The sequence below is a fragment of the Cebus imitator genome, unplaced genomic scaffold (genome assembly GCF_001604975.1).
Source record: "Cebus imitator isolate Cc_AM_T3 unplaced genomic scaffold, Cebus_imitator-1.0 Scaffold3, whole genome shotgun sequence".
NCBI classification, from domain to species: Eukaryota; Metazoa; Chordata; class Mammalia; order Primates; family Cebidae; genus Cebus; species Cebus imitator.
The window spans coordinates 3,983,585-4,010,927 of NW_016107318.1; the positions used below are offsets into that span (position 1 = coordinate 3,983,585).

General features: G+C 40.7%; 1 long non-coding RNA gene across 1 annotated transcript in view; it reads right to left on the reverse strand.

Moving 5' to 3' along the window:
* Positions 1-19,142: 19,142 nt before the first annotated feature.
* Positions 19,143-27,343, reverse strand: part of LOC108306273 — a 22,687-nt gene continuing 14,486 nt past the window's right edge. The window contains exons 2-3 of the long non-coding RNA XR_001826078.1: positions 19,932-20,779; positions 19,143-19,507 (exon numbers count right to left, since the gene is read on the reverse strand). This is a non-coding gene — a long non-coding RNA (uncharacterized LOC108306273). The remainder of the gene's footprint in view (positions 19,508-19,931; positions 20,780-27,343) is intronic.

Genomic DNA, 27,343 nt, shown 5'->3' on the forward strand with positions numbered 1-27,343 from the left:
GAAATAGAAATTCCATTTGACCCAGCAATCCCATTACTGGGTATATATCCAAAGGATTACAAATCATTCTACTATAAGGACACGTGCACACGAATGTTCATTGCAACACTGTTTACAATAGCAAAGACCTGGAACCAACCCAAATGCCCATTGATGATAGACTGGATAGGGAAAATGTGGCACATATACACTGTGGAATACTATGCAGCCATAAAAAAGGATGAGTTTGTGTCCTTTGTAGGGACATGGATGAATCTGGAAACCATCATTCTCAGCAAACTGACATAAGAACAGAAAACCAAGCACCACATTTTCTCACTCATAGGCAGATGCTGAACAATGAGAACACATGGACACAGGGAGGGGAACATCACACACTGGGATCTGTTGGGGAGTGGGGGGCAAGGGGAGGGACAACTGGGGGCAGGGAGATTGGGGAGGGATAACACTGGGAGAAATGCCTGATGTAGGTTATGGGGAATGGAAACAGCAAACCACCATGGTATGTGTGTACCTATGCAACAATCCTGCAAGATCTGCACATGTATCCCATAACTTAGAGTACAATTTTTAAAAATAAAATAAAAACTTCATGGAACTAGAGAGTTCTTTTAAGCCTTCAGAAATCAGTCATTCCTCTGCTATTTATACTGTTCTAGAGTTACAGAAGATGAGATAAATTTTATTAACTTATTTATGAAGCTAGCTCATTCCTGAGGAAGAAAAAATCCTAACAATTAAGGCACAAAAATACAGCAGTAGGAAAAAATTATTTAAAATATTAGCCATTTAAATCCTTTAGTAATTTAAAGAATAATAGATCACAACCAAGTAAGAGCTATTTCCACAGATAAAGAATAGCTGAACAAAAGTCTCCATTAATTGTGTACACAACATATCATTTGCCATCTTAAGTATCCTAAGTCTTTTGCCTACTAAATTGTGGATTTGTTGTTTTCTCATCAAATTAAATCAGTATTTATATTTTATATTGTGAAGTTATTCGTGCATAAATATTCATAATTGTCAAATCTCTTTTGATGGCTTACATTTTTATCAGTATCCCATGCTTTATCGTCTTCATCCCAGGCATGATTTTGTCTTTATCCCGTTTGAAACTTCATTAATACAAGTCAATAAGCCTTTTATCACATTCAACATCCATTCCCCATTTTAAATAAATTTAGAAACCTAAAACAAAGAATGGCCACCCAACAACAAGAAACACATTCTACCTAAAAGAAAATAAAGACATTTCCATCTTAATATCAGCAATAAGAAAAAGATAACCTGTTGTCCCCATTACTTTTCAATTCTGGAAATACTAACCACTCATTGGAAAATAGTTAAATATTGGAAAGAGTGATATGAAATTACAATTATTGGCAAATGATATTACATTGGCAAATCAAACCCAGTTGCATATTTGAAGAAATTACTACATCATAATCAACATTTCTCTTGCTCCCAATGTAGAAAAAAAATGTAAGTAAATATTTAACTATTCTAGGAATGGAACACTAAAGATATAATGAGAAAAATATTACACTCACTAAAAGACTAACAGTTTGGGATTACAGGGTGTTTTATCTTTGTGTTTTTGTCTATGTTTTCCAAATTTCTGTAACCAAAATGTGCCTCTTTGTGCGTGTTTGTTGTGTGGGAGAGAGTCTCACTCTGTCCCCCAGGCTAGAGTGCAGTGGTACAATCATAGCTCACTGCTGCCCTGCACTCCCAGGCTAAAATGATCCTCCCACCTCAGCCCCCCATGTAGCTAAGACTACAGGCATGTGCCACAGCACCCAGTTAATTTTTTTGTTGTTGTTACCCAGGCTGGAGTGCAATGGCGCAACCTCCGCCTCCTGGCAATTCTCCTGCCTCAGCCTCCTGAGTAGCTGAGATTACAGGCACGCGCCACCATGCCCAGCTAATTTTTTTGTATTTTTAGTAGAGACGGGGTTTCACCATGTTGACCAGGATGGTCTTGATCTCTTGACCTCGTGATCCACCTGCCTCATGGATCCACCAAAGTGTTGGGATTACAGGCGTGAGCCACCGTGCCCGGCCGCACCCAGTTAATTTTTTTAGGGTTTTTTGTTCTTTTAGTTTTGTGAGACATAGAGCCCCATTATGTTGCCAAGCCTAGATGTGCTGCTTTTAAATAAAAATATTTTCATCGTTCAACACCTTCTCACAAAAACCTACTGAAAAGAAAGTTTCTGCCATGTGATAGGTACTTCGAATAGACTATCTCTGAACCTTAAGATATCCTAACAAAGTGGCTATTACCTCTGCATTTTAAGGATGAAAACTGAGGTAGAGAGTAATCCAATATGGTTCTTGGTTCCGTGTAGCTTATAGTGACTCCAAATAAATCCTTTGATAAAAGCTTATTTTTAATACAAATACTTCTAAAATATTATTGATTTCTTGCTTTGCTTCAGTCACTTTCGATTTTGGACACCAACGGTTGTTAGGAGCCAGTGCTCTCACTGCTGTAGATGGGCTAATACCTGGATGATGAAATGATCTGCACAACAAACTTGATATTTGGTTACAGGTATTCTCAAATCTTTTTTTTTTTTTTTTGAGGTGGAGTTTCGCTCTGTTTCCCATGCTGGAGTGCCGTGGTATGATCTCGGCTCACTGTAACCTCTACCTCCCGGTTCAAGTGATACTCCTGCCTCAGCCTCCTGAGTAGCTGGACGTACAAGTGCATACCACCATGCCCATTTAATTTTTGTATTTTTAGTAGATATAGGGTTTTACTATGTTGGCCGGGCTGGTCTTGATCACTTGACCTCAGGTGATCTGCTCCCCTCAGCCTTCCAAAATGTTGGGATTACAGGCGTGAGCCACCATTCCTGGCCAGGAATTCTGTAATCTTAAAGGCAGCTGGATGTACTGAAAGGAATGACTGTTGTCAAGGAGTTCTGGGCTGAAACCTGGCTTTGTTCCTTAGTATCCAAGTAACTTTGGGAAAGTTACTACTACTTTCCTGCAAAGAACATGATCCCATTCTTTGTTATGGTTGCATAGTATTTTATAGTATATATGTACTGCCTTTTCTTTATCCAGTCTACCACTGATGGTCATTTAGGCTCACCACATGTCCCTGCTATTGTGAATAGTGCTGCAATTAATATGTGAGCACATGTGTCTTTATGATACAATGATTTACATTCCTTTGGGTATATACCCAATAATGGGATTGGTAGGTCAAATGGTGGTTCTGTTTTTAGCTCTTTGAGGAATCACCACACTGCTTTCCACAATGATTGAACTAAATCGATCAACAATGTATAAGTATTCCTTTTCTTTGCAACCTTGCCAGCATCTGTTATTTTTTGACTTTTTAATAATACCCATTCTACCCACTGCTGGATATATATCCAAGAGAAAGGAAATCCATATGTCAAAGAGATATCTGCAGTCCTGAGTTTGTTGCAGAACTGTTTGTGATAGCTAAGATTTGGAAGCAACCTAAGTGTCCATCAATAGATGAATGGAAAAATAAATGTGTACGTATACACAGTGGAGTACCATTCAGCCATAAAAAAAAAAATGAGACCCAGCCATTTGCATCAACATGAAAAGAACTGGAGATTACTGCTAAGTGAAATAAGCCAGACACAGGAAGACAAACACTGCATGTTCTTACTTGTTTGTAAAATTTAAAAACCAAATCAATTGAACTGATGCACATAGTAGAAGGATGGTTATCAGAGGTTGGGAAGGGTAGTTTGGGAATAGGGTTGAGCAGGAGGTGGGGATGGTTAATGGGTGCAAAAAATAGAATGAATAAGACCTACTATTTGATATCACAATGGGATGATTAGGGTGCCTACAGTCAATAATAAATATTAAAACTACTTAAAAATGTAATTGCATTATTTGTAACTCAAAGGATAAATGCTTGAAAGGATGGATACTCCATTCTCTATTATGTGCTTATTTCACATTGTATGCCTGTATCAAAACATCTCATATACCCCATAAATACATACACCTACTATGTGTCTACAAAACAAACTTTTAATAAAAATTTTAAATTTTTTAAATAACAATAACCATTCTGATTGGTGTAAGATAGTAGTATCTCCTTGTGGTTTTGATTTACATTTCTCTAGTAATTGGTGATGAGCTTTTTTTGTGTGTACTTGTTAGCTTCATGTATGTCTTTTGAAAAGTGTCTGTTCATGTCCTTTGCCTACTATTTAAAGGGGTTGTTTGGGTTTTTTCTTGTAAATTTGTTTAAGTTCTTTATAGATGCTAAATATTAGACCTTTGTCAGATGTAGAGTTTGCAAAAATTTTCTCCCATTCTGTAGGCCATCTGTTTATTCCGTTGATAGTTTCTTTTGCTATGCAGAAGCTCCTTAGTTTAATTAGATTCCATTTGTCAATTTTTGCTTTTGCTGTGATTGCTTTTGGCATCTTAATCATGAAATCTTCCAGGGTTTTTATTCTTTGGGGTTTTACATCTAAGTCTTTGATCCATCTTGAGTTGATTTTTGTATATGGTGTAAGGAAGGGGTTTAGTTTCAATCTTCTGCATATGGTTAGCCAGTTATCCCAGCACCATTTGTTGAATATGGAATCCTTTCATCATTCCTTGTTTTTGTTAGCTTTGTCAAAGGTCAGGTGGCTGTAGGTGTGTGGCTCTACTTCTGGGTTCTCTTTTCTGTTCCATTGGTCTATGTGCCTGTTTTTGTACCAGTACCCTGTTGCTTTGGCTACTGTAGCCCTGGAGTACAGTTTGAAGTCAGGCAGCATGATGCCTCCAGCTTTGTTACTTTTCCTCAGGATTACCTTGGCTATTCAGGCTCTTTTCTGGTTCTGTGAAGATTGTCATTGGTAGTTTGACAGGAATAGTATTGAATCTATAAATGGTTTTGGGCAGTGTGGCCATTTTAAAAAATAATGATTCTTCCTATCCATAAGCATGGAAGGTTTTTCCATTTGTTTGTGTCATGTCTGATTTCTTTGAGCAGTGTTTTATAATTTTCCTTTTAAATCTTTCACCTTTCTGGTTAACTGTATTCCTCCTAGGTATTTTATTCTTTTTATGGCAATTATGAATGGGATTATGTTCCTGATTTGACTCTCAGCTTGACTGGTGTTGGTGTATAGGAATGCTAGTAATTTTTGTATGTTATTTTATATCCTGGGACTTTGCTGAAGTTGTTTAGCAGCTTAAAGGGTGTTTGGGTCAAGACTATAGGGTTGTCTAGATAGAGAATCATGTTGTCTGCAAACAGGAAGCTCCACTTCCGCTCTTCGTCTTGGGATGCTGCTTATTTCCTTCTAATGTTTGATTGCTCTGGTCAAGACTTCCAATTCCATGTTGAGTAGGAGTGGTGAGAGAGGGCATCCTTTTCTTGTGTCAGTTTTCTAAGGGAATGCTTCCAATTTTTGATCATGATATTGACCGAAGTTTTGTCATTATTATTTTAAGGTAGATTCCTTTAATGTCTAGTTTATTGAGAGTTTTTAACACGCATCTATTGAGATAAACATGTGGTTTTTGTCTTTGTTCTGTTTATGTGATTAATCACATTAATTGATTGGCATATATTAAACCAACCTTGTCTATCAGGAATAAAGCCTACTTCATCACAGTGGATTAGCTTTTTGATGTGCTGCTGGATTACGTTTGCCAGTATTTTGTTGTGGATTTTTGCATCAATGTTCATCAAGGATACTGGTCTGATGTTTTCTTTTGTGTGTGTCTCTGCCAGGTTTTGGTGTCAGGATGATGCTGGCCTCATAGAATGAGTTAGGGAGTCACTCCTCCTCAATTTTTTTTGAATGGTTTCAGTAAAAATAGTACCAGCTCCTTTCTGTAAATCTGGTTGAATTTGGCTGTGAATCAGTCTGGTGCTGAGCTTTTTGTTGTTGTTGTCAGTAGGCTATTTGTTATTCATTCAACTTTGGAGCTCATTATTGATCAATTCAAGGACTGAATTTTTTCCTGGTTCAGTCTTGGGAAGTTGTATATGTCCAGAAATGTATCCATTTCTTCTAGATTTTCTAGTTTGGTTGCATACAGGTGTTCCTAATATTCTCCCATGGTTATTTGCATTTCTTTGGGGTCAGTAGTAATATCACCTTTGTTGTTTCTGATCATGTTTATTTGGATCCTCTCTCTTCTTCATTAGTCTAGCTAGTGATCTATATTTTGTTAATTTTTTCAAAAACACAGCTCCTGGATTCATTGATATTTTGAATGGTTTTTTGTTTCTTAATCTCCTTCAGTTCAGCTCTGATTTTGGTTATTTCTCATCTTCTGCTAGCTTTGGGGTTGGTTTGCTCCTGCTGTTCTACTTCCTCAAGTTGTAATGTTAGGTTGTTAATTTGAGATCTATTTTTTGATGTGGACATTTAGTGCTATAAACTTCCCTCTTAACACTGCCTTACTTGTGTCCCAGAGATTCTGGCATATTGTATGGCTGTTCTCATTAATTTCAAAGAATTTCTCGATTTCTGCCTTAATTTTATAGTTTACTCAGAAGTCATTCAAGAAGTAGGCTATTTAATTTCTATGTAACTGTATAGTTTTGAGTGATTTTCTTAGTCTTGAGTTCTAATCTTATTACACTGTGGTCTGAGACCATGGTTGTTGTTATTTTGGTCTTTTGCGTTTGCTCAGGATTGTTTCACGTCTGATTGTGTGGTTAACTTTAGAGTATGTGCCATGTGCAGATAAGAAGAATACACATTCTGTTCCTTTGGGGTGGAAAGTTCTGTAGATGTATATCAGGTCCATTTTATCCAGTGATGAGTTCAGGTCCTGAATATCTTTATTAATTTTCTGTCTTGATGGTCTAACACCACCAGTGGGGTGTTGAGGTCTCCCACTATTGTTGTGTGGTAGTCTAGCTCTCTTCATGGTTTCTGAGAACTTCTTTTGTCAATCTGGATCTTCCTGTTGAATTGAACCCTTTACTATTATATAATGCCCTTCTTTGTATTTTTTTATCTTTGTTGGTTTACAGTCTTTTTTCTTTGAAATGAGGATTGCAACCCCTGCTTTCTTCTATTTTTCATTTGTTTTGTAGATTTTTCTCCATCCCTTTATTTTGAGCCTATGGGTGCATGGCTTGCAGGGGGCCCCCACGAGTGACTATGGGTGTAGTCACACTGGTGGTGGTATTAGCACAGGGGTGGGGTGCTGACTGGCACAGATCAGTGTGCACCCTCTATGCATGTTCATGCTGGCAGGTGTGGTCACTCAGGGCAAGGGAGGGTCTCCTGTTCTCCTTGCCTAGTTTGTATAGTTGCTCCAAGTCTTTTTTTTTTTTTTTTTTTTTTTTTTAAGTTCCATGATACATGCGTAGGATGTGCACGTTTATTACATAGGTAAATGTGTGCCATGGTGGTTTACTGCACTTAACAACCCATCACCTATTTATCCTGATGCTTTCCCTCCCCATACACACCCCTGCCACAACAGTCCCCAGTGTGTGTCATTCCCCTCCCTGTGTCCATGTGTTCTTATTGTTCAGCTCCTACTTCTAAATGACAACATGCAGTGTTTGATTTTCTGTTCTTGCATTAGTTTGCTGAGAATAATGGCCACCAGCTCCATCCATGACCATGCAAAGGACATGATCTCTTTCCTTTTTATTGTTGCATAGTATTCTATGGTGTATATGTACCTCATTTTGTTTGTCCAACCTGTCATTGATGAGTATTTGAGTTGATTCCATGTTTTTGCTATTGTGAATAGTGCTGCAATGAACATATGTATGCAAATATCTTTATAATAGAATGATTTATATTCTTTTGGATATATACCCAGTAATGGGATTGCTGGGGCCAATTTTCTGGTTCTAGGTCTTTGGGAATTGCCACGCTGTCTTCCACAATGGTTGAACTAATTTACATTCCCACCAACAATGTAAATACGTTCCTATTTCCTCATGGCCCTGTCAACATCTGTTGTTTCTTGACTTCTTAATAATTGCCATTCTGACAGGCATGAGATGGTATCTCACTGTGGTTTTGATTTGCATATATCTCTACTGATCAGTGATGTTGAGCTTTTCCATGTTTGTTGGGTGCATAAATGTTTTCTTTTGAGAAGTGTCTGTTCGTGTCCTTTGCCCATTTTTTAATGTGGTTGTTTGGTTTTATTCTTGTAAGTTTAAATTTCTTTTAGATTCTGTATATTAGACCTTTGTCAGATGAACAGACTGCAAAAATTTTCTCCCATTCTGTAGGTTGTCTGTTCACTCTGATGATAGTTTCTTTTGCTGTGCAGAGACTCTTTAGTTTAATTAGATCCCATTTGTCAAGTTTTGCTTTTGTGGCAATTGCTTTTAACATTTTCATTGGCCGGGCACGGTGGCTCAAGCCTGTAATCCCAGCACTTTGGGAGGCCGAGGCGGGTGGATCACGAGGTCAAGAGATCGAGACCATCCTGGTCAACATGGTGAAACCCCATCTCTACTAAAAATACAAAACATTAGCTGGGCATGGTGGCGCGTGCCTGTAATCTCAGCTACTCAGGAGGTTGAGGCAGGAGAATTGCCTGAACCCAGGAGGCGGAGGTTGTGGTGAGCCGAGATCGCGCCATTGCACTCCAGCCTGGGTAACAAGAGTGAAACTCAGAAAAAAAAAAAAACAAAAAAAAAAAAAAAAACATTTTCATTATGAAATTTTTGTCCATACCTATGTCCTGAATGGTATTGCCTAGACTTTCTTCCAGGGTTATTATAGTTTGGGGTTTTACCTTTAAGTTTTTAATCTATCTTGAGTTAATTTTTGTATAAGGTATATGGAAGGGATCCGGTTTCAATTTTCCACATATAGCTAGACAGTTCCCTCAGCACCATTTATTAAATAGGGAATGCTTTCTGCATTGCTTGTTTTTTCAGGTTTGTCGATGATCCGATAGTTGTAGATGTGTGGTCTTATTTCTGAGTTCTCTATTCTGTTCCATTGGTCTCTATGTCTATTTTTGTACCAGTACCACGCTGTTTTGGTTACTGTAGCCTTGTAGTATAGTATGAAGTCAGGTAGCATGATGCCTCCGGCTTTGATCTTTTTGCTTAGAATTGTCTTGGTTATACAGGATCTTTTTGGTCTATATGAATTTTAAAGTAGGATTTTCTAATTCTGTGAAGATTGTTAGTGATAGTTTAATAGGAATAGCATTGAATCTATAAATTACTTTGGGTAGCATGGTCATTTTCACAATACTGATTTTTCCTATCCATAAGCATGGAATGATTTTCCATTTGTTTGTGTCCTCTCTTATTTACATAAGCATTGGTTTGCGGTTCTCCTTGAAGAAGCCCTTCACTTCCCTCATTAGCTGTATTACTTGGAATTTTATTCTCTTTGTAGCAATCATGAACGGGAGTTCATTCATGATTTGGCTCTCTCTTAGTCTGTTATTGTTGTATAGGAATGCTTGTGATTTTTGCAGATTAATTTTGTATCCTGAGACTTTGCTGAAGTCGTTTATCAGCTTAAGAAGCTTTGGGGCTGAGACAATGTGGTTTTCTAGGTATAAGATCATGTCATCTGCAAACAGATGCAGTTTGACTTCCTCTCTTCCTATTTGAATACTCTTTATTTCATTCTCTTGCCTGATTGCCCTTGCCATAACTTCCAATACTCTGCTGAATAGGAGTAGTAAGAGAGGATATCCTTGTCTTATGCCAGTTTTCAAGGGGCATGCTTCCAGCTTTTACCTATTCAGTATGATATTGGCTGTTTGTCATAAATGGCTCTTATTATTTTGAAGTATGTTCCATCAATACCTAGTTTATTGAGAGTTTTTAACATAAAGAAACATTGAATCTTATTAAAGGCCTTTTCTGCATCTACTGAGATAATCATGTGGTTTTTGTCTTTAGTTCTGTTTATGTGATGAATTACATTTATTGATTTTCATATGTGGAACCACACTTGCAACCCAGGGATGAAGCCAATTTGATCATGGTGGATAAGCTTTTTGATGTGCTGCTGAATTCAGTTTGCCAGTATTTTATTGAGGATTTTTGTATCGATGTTCCTTAGGAATATTGGCCAAAAATTTTCTTTTTCTGTTGTATCTCTGCCAGGTTTTGATATCAGGATGATGCTGGCCTCATAGAATAAGTTAGGGAGGAGTCTCTCCTCCTTAATTGTTTGGAATAGATTAAGAAGAAATGGAACCAGCTCTTCTTTGTACCTCTGGTAGAATTCAGCTATAAATCCATCTGGTTTGGGACTTTTTTTGGTTGGTAGTGTATTTACTACTGCCTCAATTTTAAAACTTGGTTTTAGTCTATTCAGGGATTCAACTTCTTCCTGGTTCCATCTTGTAGGGTACATGTACCCAAAAATTTACCTGTTTCTTCTAAATTTGCTAGCTTATTTGCATAGAAGAGTTCGTACTATCCTCCAATGGTCATTTGTGTTTCTGGGCAGTCAGTGGTGATGTCCCCTTTACCATTTTTTATTGTATTTATTTGAGTCTTCTCTCTTTTCTTCTTTATTAGTCTAGCTAGTGGTCTATTTCATTAGTTGTTTCAAAAGTGGTTCCTGAATTCATTGATTTCAAGCTTTTTCATCTCTTATCTCCAGTCCCACTCTGATCTTGGTTTTTTCTTGTCTTCTGCTAGCTTTAGGGTTTGTTTGCTCTTGGTTCTCTAGTTCTTTTAATTTTCATGTTAGAATGTCAATTTGAGATCTTTCTAGCTTTTTTATGTGAACATTTAGTACTATAGATTTCCCTCTTAATGTACTAGAATCTTTGGTATGCAGCTTCTGGTACATTGTCTCTTTGTTCTCATTGGTTTCAAAGAACTTGATTTCTGCCTTCATTATTTACCCAGAAGTCATTCAGGAGCAGGTTGCCCAATTTCCATACAGCTGTGTGGTTTTTAAATGAGTTTCTTAATCTTGAGTTCTAATTTGATTATGCTGTGGTCAAAGAGACTGTTATGATTTCAGTTCTTTTACATTTTCTGGAAATTATTTTACTTCAAATTGTGTGATTGATTCTAGAGTAAGTGCCATGTGACACTGAGAAAACTGTATATTATGTCATTTTGGGATGTAGAGTTCTGTAGATATCTATCAGGTCCACTTGATCTAGAGCTGAGTTCAAGTACCAAATATCTTTGTTAATTTTCTGTCTTGATGGTCTGTCTAATGTTGACACTGGGGTGTTAAACTCTCCCACTATTGTGTGGGAGTCTAAGTCTCTTTTAGTTTAAGACCTCTTTGGAGGTCTCTAAGAACTTATTTTATGAACTAGGTGCTCCTGGATTGTGTGCCTATATATTTTGTATAGTTAGCTCTTCTTGTTGAACTGAACCCTTTACCATTGTGTAATGTTCTTCTTTGTCTTTTTTATCTGTGTTGGTTTAAAGTCTGCTTTGTTAGAAACTAGGATTGCAACCCCTGCTTTTTTCTATTTTCCATTTGCTTGATAAATTTTCCTCTATCCCTTATTTTAAGCTGATGTGTGTCTTTGCATATGAGATGAGTTTCTTGAATACAACACACCAATGGGTCTTGCCTCTTTATCCAGCTTGCCATTCTGCGTCTTTTAATTGGGGCATTTAGCCCATTTACATTCAAGGTTAATACTGTTATGTGTGAATTTGATCTTGTCATCATAATGCTAGCTGGTTATTTTTCAGACTTATTGATGTAGTTGCATCATAGTGTCATTGGTCTGTGTACTTCAGTGTGTTTTCATAGTGGCTGATCATGATTTTGTCTTTCCATATTTAGCACTTCCTTCAGGGGCTCTTGCAAGGCAACCCTGGTGATGATGAACTCCCTCAGCATTTGCTTGTCTGAAAAGGGTTTTATTACTCCTCCGCTTATGAAGTTTAGTTTTGTCAGATATGAAATTCTGGGTTAGAAATTCTTCAAGAATGTTGAGTATGGGCCCCACTCTCTTTTGGCTTATAAGGTTTCTGCTGAGAGAGCTGCTGTTAGTCTGTGAGCTTCCCTTTGTAGGTGGCCTGGCCTTTCTCTCTGGCTGCCCTTAACACTTTTTCTTTCATTTTGACCTTGGAGAATCTGATAATTATGCATCTTGGGGTTGATCTTCTCATGGGGTATCTTACAGCAGTTCTCTGGATTTCCTGAATTTGAATGTTGGTCTGTCTTGTTAGGTTGTGGAAGTTCTCCTGGATGACATTCTGAAGTATGTTTCCAACTTGGTTCCATTTTCTCTTTCTCTTTTGGTTACCCCAACCAATTATAGGTTCAGTCTCTTTACATAATCCCTCAGTTCTCAGAGGTTTTGTTCATTCCTTTTCATTCTTTTTTCCCTAATCTTGTCTGCCTGTCTTATTTCAGCAAGATAATCTTCAAGCTCTGAAATTCTTTCCCCCTCTTGATCTACTCCATTATTGATATTTGCAGTTATATTGTGAAGTTCTCATGTTGTGTTTTTCAGCTCATTTATGTTCCTCTCTAAACTAGTTATTCTGATTAACAGCTACTCTAGTGTTTTATCATGGTTCTTAGCTTGTTTGCATTGAGTTAAAACAATCCTTTAGCTCAGTGAAGTTCATTACCACACCCACCTTCTGAAGCCTACTTCTGTCAGTTCATCCATCTCAGCCTCAGCCCAGTTCTGTGCCCTTGCTGGAGAGGTGTTTTGATCATTTGGAGGAGAAAAGGCATTCTGGCTTTTTGAGTTTTTGGTGTTCTTTCATTGATTCTCATCTTTGTGACTTTATCTCCCAATCTTTGAGGCTGCTGACCTTTGGATGGAGTTTTTATGGCAATTTTTGGTTGATTTTTGTTGTTGTTGCTTTCTGTTTGTTCTTCTTTTAACAGCTAGGCTCCACTTCCACAGGGCTGCTGCAGTTTTCTGGGCATCTACTCCATACCCTATTTGCCTGGCTTCTCCTGCATCTGGATGTGCCACCAATGGAGGCTGCAGAACAGCAAAACTGGCTGCCTGCTCCTTCCTCTGGGAGCACTGTCTCAGAGGTGCACCAAACTGATGCCAGGAGGAACATTCCTGTATAAGGTGTCTGGCAACCCCTGGTGGGAAATCTTGCCCAGCCAGGAAGCACAAGATCAGGGACCCTCTTAACAAGGCACTCTGGCTACCCCTTGGTAGAGGAGGTGTGCTGTGCTGGGAGAAATCTTACTCATCAGGACTGCCCAGCTTCCTCAGAGCCAGCAGGGGAAAAGATTAAGTTCACTGATCCACAGAGACCATGGAGACCCCTCCCCCCAGGGACTCCATCCCAGGCAGATCAGAGTTCTGTCTGTAAACCCCTAGGCTGGAGTTGCTGAAATTCCCACAGGGAGGCCCCACTCGGTGAGGATAGATGGGTCCAACTTCAGCCTAAACAGGCAACCTGGCCATGATCTGCCACAGTCTCTGTGCTGTGCTGCAGGGAATGCTTCCTGGGTCCAAACCACTCAGTCTCCCCGGCACCAGCAGGGGAAAATGGCAGACCAGAGCTGCAGTGATGGCTACCACTCCTACCCCTAAAAGCTTAGTCATGTTAGGCAGCAGGCAGCCACGGTGACGGTGGCTGACCCTTCCTCCTAGGAATTCTGTAGTCCTAGGCAGTCTGCAGCTGAGGGTCCACTGAGCATCCGCACAGCTCTGTGCTAGGGACTTAACGGTCCTGGTGGCTTGGGCTCATGAGGGCATCTGCTGATCCACAGGTTGCACAGATCCATGGAAAAAGCATAGTTTCCGGGGCAGGGTAACACAATCACTCACTGCCTCCCTTGGCTGGGGGTGGGAGCTCCCCTTGCCCCTTACAGATCCTGCATGGGCCGTCACACCAACCTACTTTTCCTGGCTCTCTGTGGGTCACATCAGCCACTTTAGTCATTCTCAATGAGAGAACCTGGATATCTCAGTTGCCAATACAGGATTCACTCACCGTTTCATTCTTCTCAGCCGGAGCCTCCAACAACAGGTGTTCCAAATTTTTCCAAAAGCCTTTCTAAAAAATGTCTACCAACTTTCTCTGTAATAAACTCTTAATTTGAGCAATAGATAAAGACCTTTGCCTCTCATTTAACTTGATGCAAAGAGAGTGAAGAAATTAGAAAGATAAAAACATCTGCCAACTATACTAGGATCCTGAATTATATGAGGCGAATGCTTTAAGACTGCTTACTAGAGTCTCAGTTTGCTCAATTTACTTAGTGTTTAGAAAGCTTTATAAAGTAAGGAATATGATTATCTCATTTATTCTTGATGAGATATGGTAATTTCCATCTGATACTGGAAACCTGGCAACATAGAAATGCTTAATGCCAGGTACTTGTCAGCCAGTAAGTTTGAAACCTGGATTTGTTTTTCATTATATGTCTGCCATGGAAAAGTTACCCCCTTAAAAACCTCAAGTTTTTCTTTTTTTTTTTTGAGACGGAGTTTCACTCTTGTTACCCAGGCTGGAGTGCAATGGCGTGATCTTGGCTCACCGCAACCTCCGCCTCCTGGGTTCAGGCAATTCTCCTGCCTCAACCTCCTCAGTAGCTGGGATTACAGGCACGCGCCACCATGCCCAGCTAATGTTTTGTATTTTTAGTAGAGATGGGGTTTCAAAAATGGGCATAGTAGCTACCTTGCAAGCTGTCTGTGAGGCTTGGAGATGAGGTACATAAAGTGCTACTCTATTTCAGACTCTCTCCTTCATCTGTTTTTGCTCCTTTATTTCTTTCCATTGTCAAGGGGCTCACCCTCTTCTCTCTATAGTACAACAAGAATGATATTTTATTATTTCAATGCTCATTCCCATTTGACCATGACAGCAACCTGTTTTAGCAATATCAGCTATACCAGTTCTACATTCACTCTGTTTCCTCTCCCTCAGCTTATAGGAGTTAACTAGTTTCCCTTCAAAGACAATAGATTCCAATGCTAAAACAAAATGATTCCACCCCTGTGGAAACTCTCATGAGGAAAAAAGTTAAAGAACTTTCCAAAAAGTGTAAAAGATACCAGCAGCTGCTCTCTTACATAATGATACAATATTCCTGTGAAAAACTTGGGTGAGAGTCCAGGAAACATCTAAAGTGATCGTCTTTCTGAAGTAAACATCTGTGTTGATGGGAAATTGAGACATAAACACACATTCGGAATTCAAACACAATTCCCAAGTGTCACATTAGAATTCCATCAGTTTTTATGGAAAAAACAATAGATCTCCTAAGCTTTGTAAAATTTCAAGTAACAGCAGCCAAAGTCAACCACACAGGATTTTCATCTGTGTGTTTCGGGAAACAATTGGAAAAATTAAAACTGATTTTTTATGGATTTTGAATAACTTGGGCATCTTCAACAGTGCCTGCATCAGATCTATGGTCCTTCTGTGCAACTGACACCAGCTATGGTATTTGTCCATAATGACAGTTTCCTTCCCAGGCTAGTCATTGATTTTTCCATCCTACAAGATACTTAGTCATAAATGTTGTGTTTATATGCTCTGTTGCAGAAACATCCTGTACACCACAAGCAGCAAAGACTGTCGCTCATGTGCCACTACCTTGAAAAAAAATCCACATTTCTTCCTCCCATTCCCATTCTCTCATCCAAGGATAGGTCACAGTGGAAAGATTACTTCACTGGTCTTATAAAATACACTGGAGCAATCCCACTTCCTAAAGGAACCACACCCTTGTAATCAGAAAAAGAGAATACTGAGGCAACACAAAAATAAAAAGATAGTTACATGAAGCCATCCCGTCTCCTTCAGAATGTCTGCCCCCTTTGGACAGGAAACATTTCTCCTCGGTGTTTGTTATGGTACCAAGTATAGCTTTATAGACAAGTGAATTCACCAAAGAAATTATAATAAATCCGAAAGGCTTTTCTTAATGTTTTTTTTTTCCTTTGCTTATTTTTAGTATCTTTCTGTAAAATCACATCTTAAAAAAAGAAACGGATAAAGGAGCAAGAAAAGATGAAGGCGAGGGTATGAAGAAGCAGAGCAGCACTTTATAAACTCCTTCTCCAAGCCTCACAGACCGCTTGCAAGGTAGGAGCTACCATGCCCATTTTACAAATGAAAAGCTTCATGTTTTTAACCTGTCCATGGCCTACATATAGTAATAAGCAAAGCCAGGTTTCAAACTCACCAGCTGACAAGTACATAGAGTTCAGCATTTCTCCATTTCCAGGTAAATGCAGAGCTCTTGACAATCAATTGAACTAATAGTCAAGCTTAGAGAAAAAAATGAAAACTACTATGTTGGAATCATTTATTCTTGAAATCTGGTATAGACTAAAAATCATCTTGGCCATAAATCAGTCTTAAGAAAGCATCTACAAAATGCCTGATTTTAAGCAACATAACTTCCTGATGAGTCCTCTGTAATAAAGTAGCTGCAAAATGTTTATATAATGAGGCAACTTGTTTTATGAGATTACTACCCACAAACTGGTCAGGAGTTGAGGTCCTGTATTACTTTTCTATTGATGAGTAACAATTACCACAAATTTGGCCGCTTTAAAAAATCCCACTTATGGGAGTTGAACAATGAGAACACATGGACACAGGAAGGGGAATATCACACACCAAGGCCTGTCAGTGGGTAGGGGGCAAGGGGAGGGAGAGCATTAGGACAACTACCTAATACATGTAGAGCTTAAAACCTAGATGATGGGTTATTAAGTGCAGCAAACCACCATGGCACACGTATACCTATGTAACAAACATATACATTCTGCACGTGTATCCCAGAACTTAAAGTAAAATTAATCCCACATATTAGGGCATAGTTTTTGTAGGCCATAAGTCCATCATGGCATGGCTAAGTTCTCTTTAGCATCTGGAAGGCAATGAATGTGTCCAGTTGAATGAATACTTCCCTTTCATGTATTCTCTCCCTCCTTGACCCCATCTGTCATTACTGTCTTGATTCCTGAAAGCACTGATTAAACTTGTCTGTTTTTATTCAACATATCATGTATACTATTTTCAATTTATGTCACTTTGTACCAGAATTCTAGGATTATCCCCAAGATTTCCCTCGTCTTCCTCTGGTTTACATGCTATACCTAATCCCCCAGATTGGGAGTTTGATGGATTTGTCTCCCAGGATTAGGTTACGTTACACGGCAGAGTTGACTTTAGAAAGGGAGATTATCCAGGTGGTCCCGACCTAATTGCATGACGCCTTTAAAGGCAGAGTCTTCTCTGGCTGGCAGTAACTACTAAAAAAGTGGGCATGTCAGTACTACAAATGCAAAGGATTGAATTCTGCCAATAACAAAACTGAGCTTGGAACTGGATTTTTCCTCCAGAAAAAAAAAAAAAAAACCTTCCTTCAGGGAAAGATTTATCCAGGCTGACACTTTTATTTCAGCCTCATAAATGCTAGATAAAGGGGATTCCATAACAATCAACACAAGGACTCTGTCCTCATGGAACTTAAAAAACCTATCAAGGTGTGGTGGCAGTCACCTGTAATCCCAGCTACTTAGGAGGCTGAGGCAGGAGAGTCTCTCAAACCCGAAGTGGAGGTTGCCATGAGCTGAGATCACGCCACTGTACTCCAACCTGGGAGACAGAGTGAGACTCCATTTCATCTCAGATGAGCCTTGGCAACAGAGTGAGACTTCACTCCATCCCATTTCAGCTGTCCATGCTCTCAAAGCACTTCTGAATAACTCCAAAGTAACCCATATCATATTGTCCTGAAATTGCTTATTTATACATTCATCTCCTCACCATTTTGACCTTCTTGAGGAAAGACACCAGGCATAGCACTTGGCACATGGTAGGAGGCAGCAAAAATGTTCAGAGTGAACTGAATGATAAATACTGATGCCTTAAGAGGCAACAAACTCCTGCCTCACAGATATTTAAACAAAGACTAGACAATCATTTAGTGGGAGATGCAGAGAGAATTGAAGCATCTGATTCCTGGACCACTGAATAGGACCCTCCAAATCTGAGTTTCCTTGGGACTAGATGAAGAAAGCTAGCAAATGAAAAGTCACATGGAAGAGAAAGTGCTATGTTCGAGGAATAGCAAGTGGCTCTTTTGCTTGGAAAAGAGAGGACAGGATGGAGGTAGGATTCCAGCAAGAAAGAGGTGACACACCCAAGAAAGTAAAGGGAAAGTACTGAATACATCTATTCTTTAAGAGGAATGGGCAAGGTAAAGTATCCATCCTGGGATGCCAAAGCCAACAGAGACGAGCAACAGCAGGCAGCCATTTCCAGCCATGGATTTGAAGGGGCAGAAGAAGCAGAGTTACCAGAACCCTGTGAAAGAGGTGTAGCTTGATGGAAATTACGGACTGGACAGAGAAACAAGAGAAACAAAATCAAGGACTGACAGGAAGAGAGAGGAGGAATTAATACCCAGACATCCACCTCCCTCTGTCAATGGCCAAATGCAACAAAGAGCTACAGAGTGAGGAAGCCCAGGTGAGGCATGTAGAACCTAGGCTTCCAAATCCCCGAGCAGGGTGGAGAATGCACCTGGAGAGTCCAACGAAGCCTAAGCAACACAGATGGGGAAAGGGAAGCAGAGCACACCTGTACCAGGTCTCAAGGGGTAGGCACGGGGCTTGAGCATCATGCAGTGAGCCCTCAGGAGCCCCTGCAGAGTGTGAGGCATGATCCAGGCTTTGCCTGAGGATGACTAATTTAGTGGCTGTCATCAGAATGAACTCTGAATGAGAAGAGGCAATAGAAGGGAGGGAAACAAACTGAGAAACCACCAAAATGGTTGAAGCAGAAGGGGAGGCGTCTGTCTACAGGAGGGGATGTGCTCATCATTGCTCTCAGCCACTCACAGGCTCCTCGTGCCCCAGCAGTTTGCTGCTTGCTTATCTTCCAGGTGAACAGTGCACAAAGTCCCAGGGTGGAGAAGCAAGGTCTTCTCTACACTGGGAAAATGCATCTGTTGTTTACCTTTGAGGCTCCCACTGATGTTCACTTCACTTCCTTTCCTCTGTGGCTGAAATTTCACTGAGCATTGCCAGCAGAAAGGAACAGCAGAGACTGAAGGTCACATCCAGAGCAGAGGGCAGTCACTGAGTTGCTTAGCACAAGAAGCTACTAAGTGGATAGAGACCCGCAGGGAGAAAGCTCTGCTTGATTGTCAGTAGCCACTTCCTAAAGATTCTGATGTTCTGATGCTTTTCTACCCTTTTCTTCCTTATAGTGACCAAACAAACTATCCTGCCTGCCTTGCCCCTTCCAAAAACTATCTTCCCTGGGTCTCATGTCAGTAGACTTCCTTGGAAACCAAAGTCAATCCGACAACTCTATGGTCCACTAGACTGGCACAGAGATGACCAGAAGATTAATATTGCTCCATGAAGCTTTCTCTTTCTGCATGAGTACATCCAGACTTTCTTCTTCCATTACCATTGCTCTTGTCTCCATGGAAGCTACATTGCACCAAGTGGGCACAGGCTTCGATGGACAGAGCCAGAGTGACCGCCTGGTAGTGCCCTTCATCAGGTGGATAGGAAATAGCTCCAGCTGTGTTTCTTGTTAACTGTTCAGAATAACAGTCTTTGTTTTATTGGTATTATTATAAAAAGATTCCTGAAAAAGAAAAAGCAGCAGCTGTTTGAGTTCGCAGCTGTTTTCTGATGCACTATGCATCAGGCCTCATTTGATTGGGATTTATGTCTTATTTTCTTCACTGCTTCATTAAAAGCTTAGCACTACTAAGAGGATTATTTACAACATGGTATCGCTGAGACCTGGAGAGTCTTTAAAGATGTGTCTCTGAACAAACTCCTTGCCAGGCTTTTCATGATCAAGGTATGGAGGGAAAGAGCATCCAAAAAAAGAAAAAGACTGAATTACCACACACTTAGAAGTTCTTCCCATACTTGTGACATTGCTATGTATCATCAGCAACATGAATCAACAAATCCCAATACATAAGTTTCTATTTCAGACTAAAGGGTGAAATGCTACAAAACAGCAATACCAAGCATGTGACACTCTCTCTCTCTCTAACCTTTTCTAAAGCAGTCCTTCTCTCATGATTGGAAGCCACATCCCAACTGGAGTTATTACAACAAATAAAGTGTTTATGAGCATTTTCCCCGCTCCCCCAACATCTGCCAGTCTATCCACTCCCAGGGACAACAGGAACACAGGGCAGCCGACCCATGGGCTTTTGCTTAGACTCAGGGTTGTGGTGGAGACAATCAGACACTCCACAATGGAAAATAGCAAGACCAGCTGAAGGCCAAAGTGGCAAGAGACCACTTGGCAACCACGAATGTGTGCCCTGAAACAGTAAATAACATTGTGTGAATTCAGTCATCCATTCTGTTGATGAAGTCAGCACACAAGTATTTATCTGACTACAGATGTGTTTTCGTTTTGTGACATGTTTTTAAAAACCAACTTTGATGACAAAAGAAAAAAACACTTTCTTTAACCCTCTCAATTTGTGTTTCTAAATCTGTTTTCTGTACTAAGAACTGCACAAACAAATGATTTGCATTGTTTTTCTGATGTAATCTAAATCTCATTTCTATAACTAGGTTGATTTCTTGTCTTTCAAACAGACACAAGACAGCTGCCTTCCCAATAGAGCCCTGTGCAAAAAGGGGAGATACACCCCAAAGAGGGCTGGCAGCTGGAATTTCCCCAGTGTGGGCAGGAAACCTGGCAAGCTACAGGAGGACGGGGAGGACTGCGTGGACAGACAGGACCCACGTGTTGCTGTGACCGTCACTCACGTAGCTGCTCGTTCTTTTATCTTCTGAAGGGTGGTTCTTGGCTGCTGACTTCACTTTCAGAAAGCACCCACCTTCACGAGCCTCGAGGATCATCTTCTACTTCGTATCCTATTTTCTTGAGCAAAAAAGAAATGAATCAGTTTAGAACACTCTGAGAACAGGGAAAAGTGAGTAAACAAGCTTATTTTTTTCCCCTGGATGGAACATAAGTTCTTCAAGGGTAGACACATAGTACAGGTGGTTCATTGTGAACTATCAATGTACTATTAAAATAAGCCAGTTAGGGGAGTGGTGGGCTTCTTTTCAAACTAGACCCTCCCTGAGCTGGGAAGGAGGAGAATACCAGGGTCTGGACCTTTTTGTTTTTTCAAGAAAACATTGTTTTGGTTTTTTTATTTTTGTCAAACAAATCGTTTTTGACTGTGAAATCTAAAAAAGGTCTATTTTTTCAGCCTGCACTAAGCAGTTCAGCTTATGAATATAAATAGTCCCTGGCTTTTGTCATTAGAATGAGTTGTTTAAGCGTACAGTACTCAAAGACAATATTCTCAAACCATTATAAGCAGGATTCTTTCATTCTTCATTCAAGTAAACACGTCTCAACATGTCTGTGGGTCTGGCATTGGCAAGGGATGTTCTTTGAGAATCATTTTCCAGGTAGAAGTTGACAATGAACCCCTCCTTTTACCCCACCAATTAATAATTACATGTGCTTGAAATGGTCCCACCTACATGATCTGCACATGCAGAACAGGGAACGAAAACTGGCATTAAGGTACATAGGAGAAAACATACAGCACAGCACTTACACACACTGACTCAAAGTTAGCTGTCTGGGTTCAGTTCCCACCTCTGCCACTTGCTAGATCAACTAAAAAAAAAATTCTCCTTCAAGTAATAATACAAACGATTTAGATAAGGACTCAGCACACAGTAAGTACTCTACTAAGCGTTAGTTATTACTAAAAGCCTGGTTTAACAGGGCCGTAAGCCACCACACAGGGGAATCACTGAGGACCCAAGACCTACGCTTCCTCCAGCTGAAGCGGCCGGAGTCATTTCCCTCACTCGCCACCAGCCCTGCTGATGCTGCCCCGTCTTGCTAGTGATACCACCCTAATAACATGAACGCCTTCACTGCCACCTTCTCCAGCCTCTCAGTGCTGTCCTGTCAGTCTCCTGAGTTGATCCTGTGGCTCTCTCAAATAGAAGGCAGGATTCTCTTTCCATCGTTGTTGCATCTTTTTACCAGATGTCGAAGTGTGACCTTGATCTCTCTGTTTTTTAATAAATCTCCCATAAAGGGCAGCTTACTCTTTTAGTTTCCTTCAGAACTATCTTCCAAATAACTCGAGAAAAGCAACACGCTGGGCAAAGTCAGAAAACATTTGAGTGGCAGCATAAATAACCTGCTCAGCAAATCCCTTCCCAGTGATGATGTTACTGTTCACAGTGGTAGGTAGGCATCTTGAGCTCACCCCATACGTGAGTATCATTATGCTTTTTGTACAGTAGTACCCACTTACCTGCAGTTTCACCTGCCATGGTTTCAGTTACCTGTGGTCCAAAGATAGACGACTATGGGCGAACCTCACTTTATTGTGCTTCACAGATACTGCATTTTTTATACATTGAAAGTTTGCAGCAACCCTGCATTGAGCAAGTCTATTGGCACATTTTTCCAACAGCATGTGCTCACTTCAAGTCTGTCAGCACTTTTAAGTTTTTTTTTTTTTTTTTTTGAGACAGAGTCTTAAAGGCTGGAACGTGTGATCTCAGCTCACTGCAACCTCTGCCTCCCTAATTCAAGAGATTCTCTTGCCTCAGCCTTCCGATCCACCACCACACCTGGCTAATTTTTTTATTTTTAACAGAGACAGGGTTTCACCATGTTGGCCAGGCTGGTCATGAACTCCTGACCTCAGGTGATCCGTCCATCTCGGCCTCCCAAAGTGCTAGGATTACAGGCAAGAGCTACCACACCTGGCCAAGAATAAGCTGTTTTTTAAGATATATACATTGTTTTTCTAGACACAATGCCATTGCACACTTCATAAGCTACAATGTCATGTAAACATAACTTTTGTATGCACTGGGAAACCAAAAAAAAAAAAATGTGTGACTCACTTTACTGAAATATTTGCTTTATTGTAATAGTCTAGAACCAAACCTATACTATCTCCAAACATGCCAGTACAGAAAAATAAGATTTTAAAAGAGAGATCACATTCACATAACTCTTATTATGGTATGTTGTTATAATTGTTCTATTTTATTATTAGTTATTGTTGTTAATCTCTTATGGTACCTAATTTACATGTTAAACTTTATCATAGGTATTTATGTATAGAAGAAAACATACTTGATACCTAGATAGCATGATCTCCAAAGCACCACAGAGCAAAGAAGCATGAGTCCAAACAGCCAGATATCTACCAGACAACTCCAGTCCCAGAGAAGAGTCTAAGGAAAGGAGGGCAAAACCCAAAGAATGAACCATCTTCAAAGGTGGGACAGATTCACTCAGTAGGTATTTATAGGGCACCTGTACCGAGCACTGTGTGGTGCTGGGAATACAGCTCAGAACAGACTATCTCCCTTGTGGAGCTTATAACCCAGTGCAGGGAAGCAGTTAATAAACAAGTAAATTAGCAAAATATAAAATATACAATATTGTCTGATGCTTAAATGTGCTATAGAGAAATAGAAAGCAAGGTTGGGGGAAAAAGAGAGCCAGGGTGAATAATAGTCAAGATAAAGCAGAAAAATCTATTATAAGAGATAAGAGAGAAGGAATTGCTTTTCCCTACTCTCTATCATCCACTCAACACAACACTTCTGATATCAGATATGTGGGGGTTTTCCACACACGACAAGCAAGCAATTCCAGAGCAGACATCAGCTGAGTATCCTCTAATTCAATTCAATTCAATTCTGATACTGTCCATCTGTAGATAGCATCAGATCCCACAGGTTGAAGACTTAGTCCCACAAGACTGCCTGTCACTTCAGATTCCAGTGGCAAGTAGCAGGTTGTCACCACGGTCTGACTGACTAGCTATAAACCGGGGTTCCCACAGTCCTTACCTTGGGTGCAATTGATTTGCTAGAGTGGCTCACACAACTCAGAAAAACACTTTATTTACCCACGTATTATAAAGATGAAAAGGGCAAGGTATGGACCAAGTGGCACGCCACCCTCCAGGAACCCCCAAGTTCAGCTATTAGGAAGCCCCCCAAATCCAGTACTTTTGGGCTTTTATGGAGGCTTTTTTAATTTTTATTTATTTATTACTTTTTTATTTTTGTATTGTACTTTAGGTTCTGGGGTACATGTGCAGATTGTGCAGGATTGTTGCATAGGTACATACATGGCATTGTGGTTTGTAGCCTCCATCCCCCAGTCACCTATATCTGGCATTTCTCCCCATATTATCCCTCCCCCAACCTCTCCATTCCCTGCTGTGCCTCCCCTGGCCACCCCCAAGAGACCCCAGTGTGTGATGCTCCCCTCCCTGTGTCCGTGTATTCTCATTGTTAATACCTGCCTATGAGTGAGAACATGCAGTGTTTGATTTTCTGTTCTTGTGTCAGTTTGCCAAGAATGATGGCTGCCCTTAGCAGTTTTTCCTTCATTTCAAACCTGGTGAATCTGACGATTATGTGCCTTGGGGTTGCTCTTCTTGAGGAATATTTTTGCAGTGTTCTCCGTATTTCCTGGACTTGAATGGTGGCCTCCCTTGCTAGGTTGAGGAAGTTCTCCTGGATAATATCCTGAAGAGTGCTTTCCAGCTTGAATTCATTCTCTCCGTCACATTCAGGTACACCTATCAAATGTAGATTAGGTTTTCACATAATCCCATATTTCTTGAAGGCTTTGTTCATTTCTTTTCACTCTTTTTTCTCTACATCTTGCCTTCTCATTTTATTTCATAGAATTGATCTTCAATCTCTGATATCCTTTCTTCTGCTTGGTCGATTTGGCTATTGAAATTTGTGTATGCTTTGCGAAGTTCTCATGTTGTGTTTTTCAGCTCCATCAAGTCATTTATGTTCTCTAAGCTGTTTATTCTAGTTAGCATTTCATCAAATCTTTTTTCAGGGTTCTTAGTTTCTTTGCATTGGGTTAGCATGTTTTCTTTTAGCTCTGAGAAGTTTGTTATTACCCACCATCTGAAGCCTGTTTCTGTCAATTCATCAGATTCATTCTCCATCCAGCTTTGTTCCCTAGCTGGTAAAGAGTTGTGATCCCTTGGAAGAGGGGAGGTATTCTGATTTTTGGTGTTTTCATCATTTTTGTGCTGGTTTCTTCCCATCTTTGTGGCTTTATCTACCCGTGGTCTTTGTAGTTGGTGACTTTCGGATGGGGTCTCTGAATGGATGTCCTTTTTGTTGATGTTGAAGCTATTTCCTTCTGTTTCTTAGTTTTCCTTCTAACAGTCAGGCCCCTGTGCTGCAGTATTGCTGGAGGTCCACTCCAGACCCTGCTTGCCTGGGGATCACTTGCAGGGGCTGCAGAACAGTAAGGGTTGCTGGCTGTTTCTTCTTCTGTTATCTTTGTCCCAGAAGGGTACCCACCAGGTGTCAGCCTGAGCTGTCCTTTATGAGGTGTCTCTTTGGGTATACGGGAGTCAGGAAGCTGCTTGAGGAGACAGTCTGTCCCTTATAGGAGCTCAAGGGCTGTGCTGGGAGCTCCATTGTTCCCTGCAGAGCTGCTGGGCAGGTATGTTTAAGTCTGCTGCAGCAGAACTCATAACCACCCCTTTTCCCAAGTGCTCTATCCTAGGAAGGTGGGGCTTTATTTGTAAGTTCCTGATGTACTGCTGCCTTTTTTCATAGATGACCTGCCCCACATGGAGATAATCTCTTCACAGTCTGTCAGCAGAGGTGTTACTGAGCTGCTACAGGCGCTGCCCAGGTGCTGTGTGAACTTCCTTGAGGCAGTTAGAACTGCCTTGGTATTGGCAGACTGCCTCCATAGTGGCAGATGCCCTTCCCCACACCAAGCAGAACCATCCTGGGTGCAGCTGCACTTGCTGCAAAACTCTCAATCCAGAGCGTTTCAGATGGCTTGTGTTGTGAGGGTGGTACCCGCTGAGCCAGATCACCAGATAACCCCTTTTCCCTGTCTCAGCCCCCTCCCTTTCAGTTGAATAGGCAACTCTGTCTCCCAGGTGTTCCAGGTGCCAGTTGAAACGGCCACCCAGATTTGTGTGAGTTTATGTGCACCAACCTGTGGCACCGGCTGAAGCAGCCGTGCTGGAAACTCGTGGCACTTTTCAGCCTGAGAATCTCCTGGTCTGTAGGCAGTGAAAACTCATTTGAAAATGCAGTGATCACTCACCCTCTGCATTGGTCTTTCTGGGAACTGAACTCCAGAGCTGTTCCTATTCAGCCGTCTTGGATCAAGTGATCAATTCAGAACTTTTTAATCTCTCTGCCCTTTCAGTCATTCTACTGGTGTTATCCAGCACTCGCTGTGTCCAGGGGTCTCTGTGGAAGAAGCAGCTGGAGCCCCTGCCCCTCCAGGAGTTTACAAGCAGACCCGGAAAGAAGATTCAACCCTTTAGAGTGAAAAAAAGCAAAGGAATGAGGCTGCTCGGGGGTGCAACCAACAAGTGCCAAAGGGAGCAAGGACTTCAAGTGATCCTGAGCTAAATTTGATTTCCATTATGGAGGACCTTTGGAGGGAGGGAGGACAGAGGTATCTGCGAGTCAGTATGTGCAGCTCCTCACTGCAGGGACAAGTGCTGGGTGAGACTGTGCTGTGACTGCACAAAACAAGACCCCAAAGAAGGGCCACAGCGTGAGCCCCAATGGCAGATGCTTGCCAGAGGGAAGCCAGTCACAGACGAGGTTATTAGAGCTCCCACCTCCACTGCTGGATCCCATTTTTAAGATTGAAAGGCTGAAAATTAGTGCTGATTTACAGGTCAGAGCTACCGAAAACTCAAATCATAATTAAGAAAGGGCAAATTCTATTTACCAAGAAAAACAAATTGCCACAAAGGGAGTGCTGGAACAAGTGCTAGGAACACACAGTGCCCATTTCATTCTTTTCTTCGGTGAAAGGGTGTTTTAAAAGCAAAGAGGCAGCAGTTAGACAGGAAGCTGAGGGAACAATGCAGACACACAGAGGAACAAACCTGGAGTGGGGGCCTGATGACCCTGAGCAGGAATAGCCCAAATGGTGTGTGGATCTGATCATGTTGCTCCTCTGTTTAAAACCCTGCAGAGGTCAACCACTCTGCTTTAAATGAAGCCCAAACTCCTTCACGTGTCCCACAAAGACAGGCAGAATCTGGCTCCTTCCCTGGCTGTATCTCACCATTCACCAGAAAGGGATATACTGGTTGGTTTAAGCCAGGCAGGATCCACCGCTGGAGCCAGATGTGGTATCCATTCCATGCCAGATGCTTAGCTGGGCAAGGCAGAACCCAACCTTAAAGACAAAAATCCAAGTCTGTTGAAGAAATGAAGAAATAGACACCAAGGAGGCAATCAACAAACACCCATTTTAAAGGTTAATCAACTTTCCAAAGCAGTGTTCAAGTTTTTCCACCATGTAAAAAATAAGTATTCTATCACTCTTGCATTGCTTAGAGAAGCTGTGATTCTTTTCTTTTTTTTTTTTTTTTTTTTTTTTTTTTTTTTTTTTTTTTTTTTTTTTTTTTTTTTT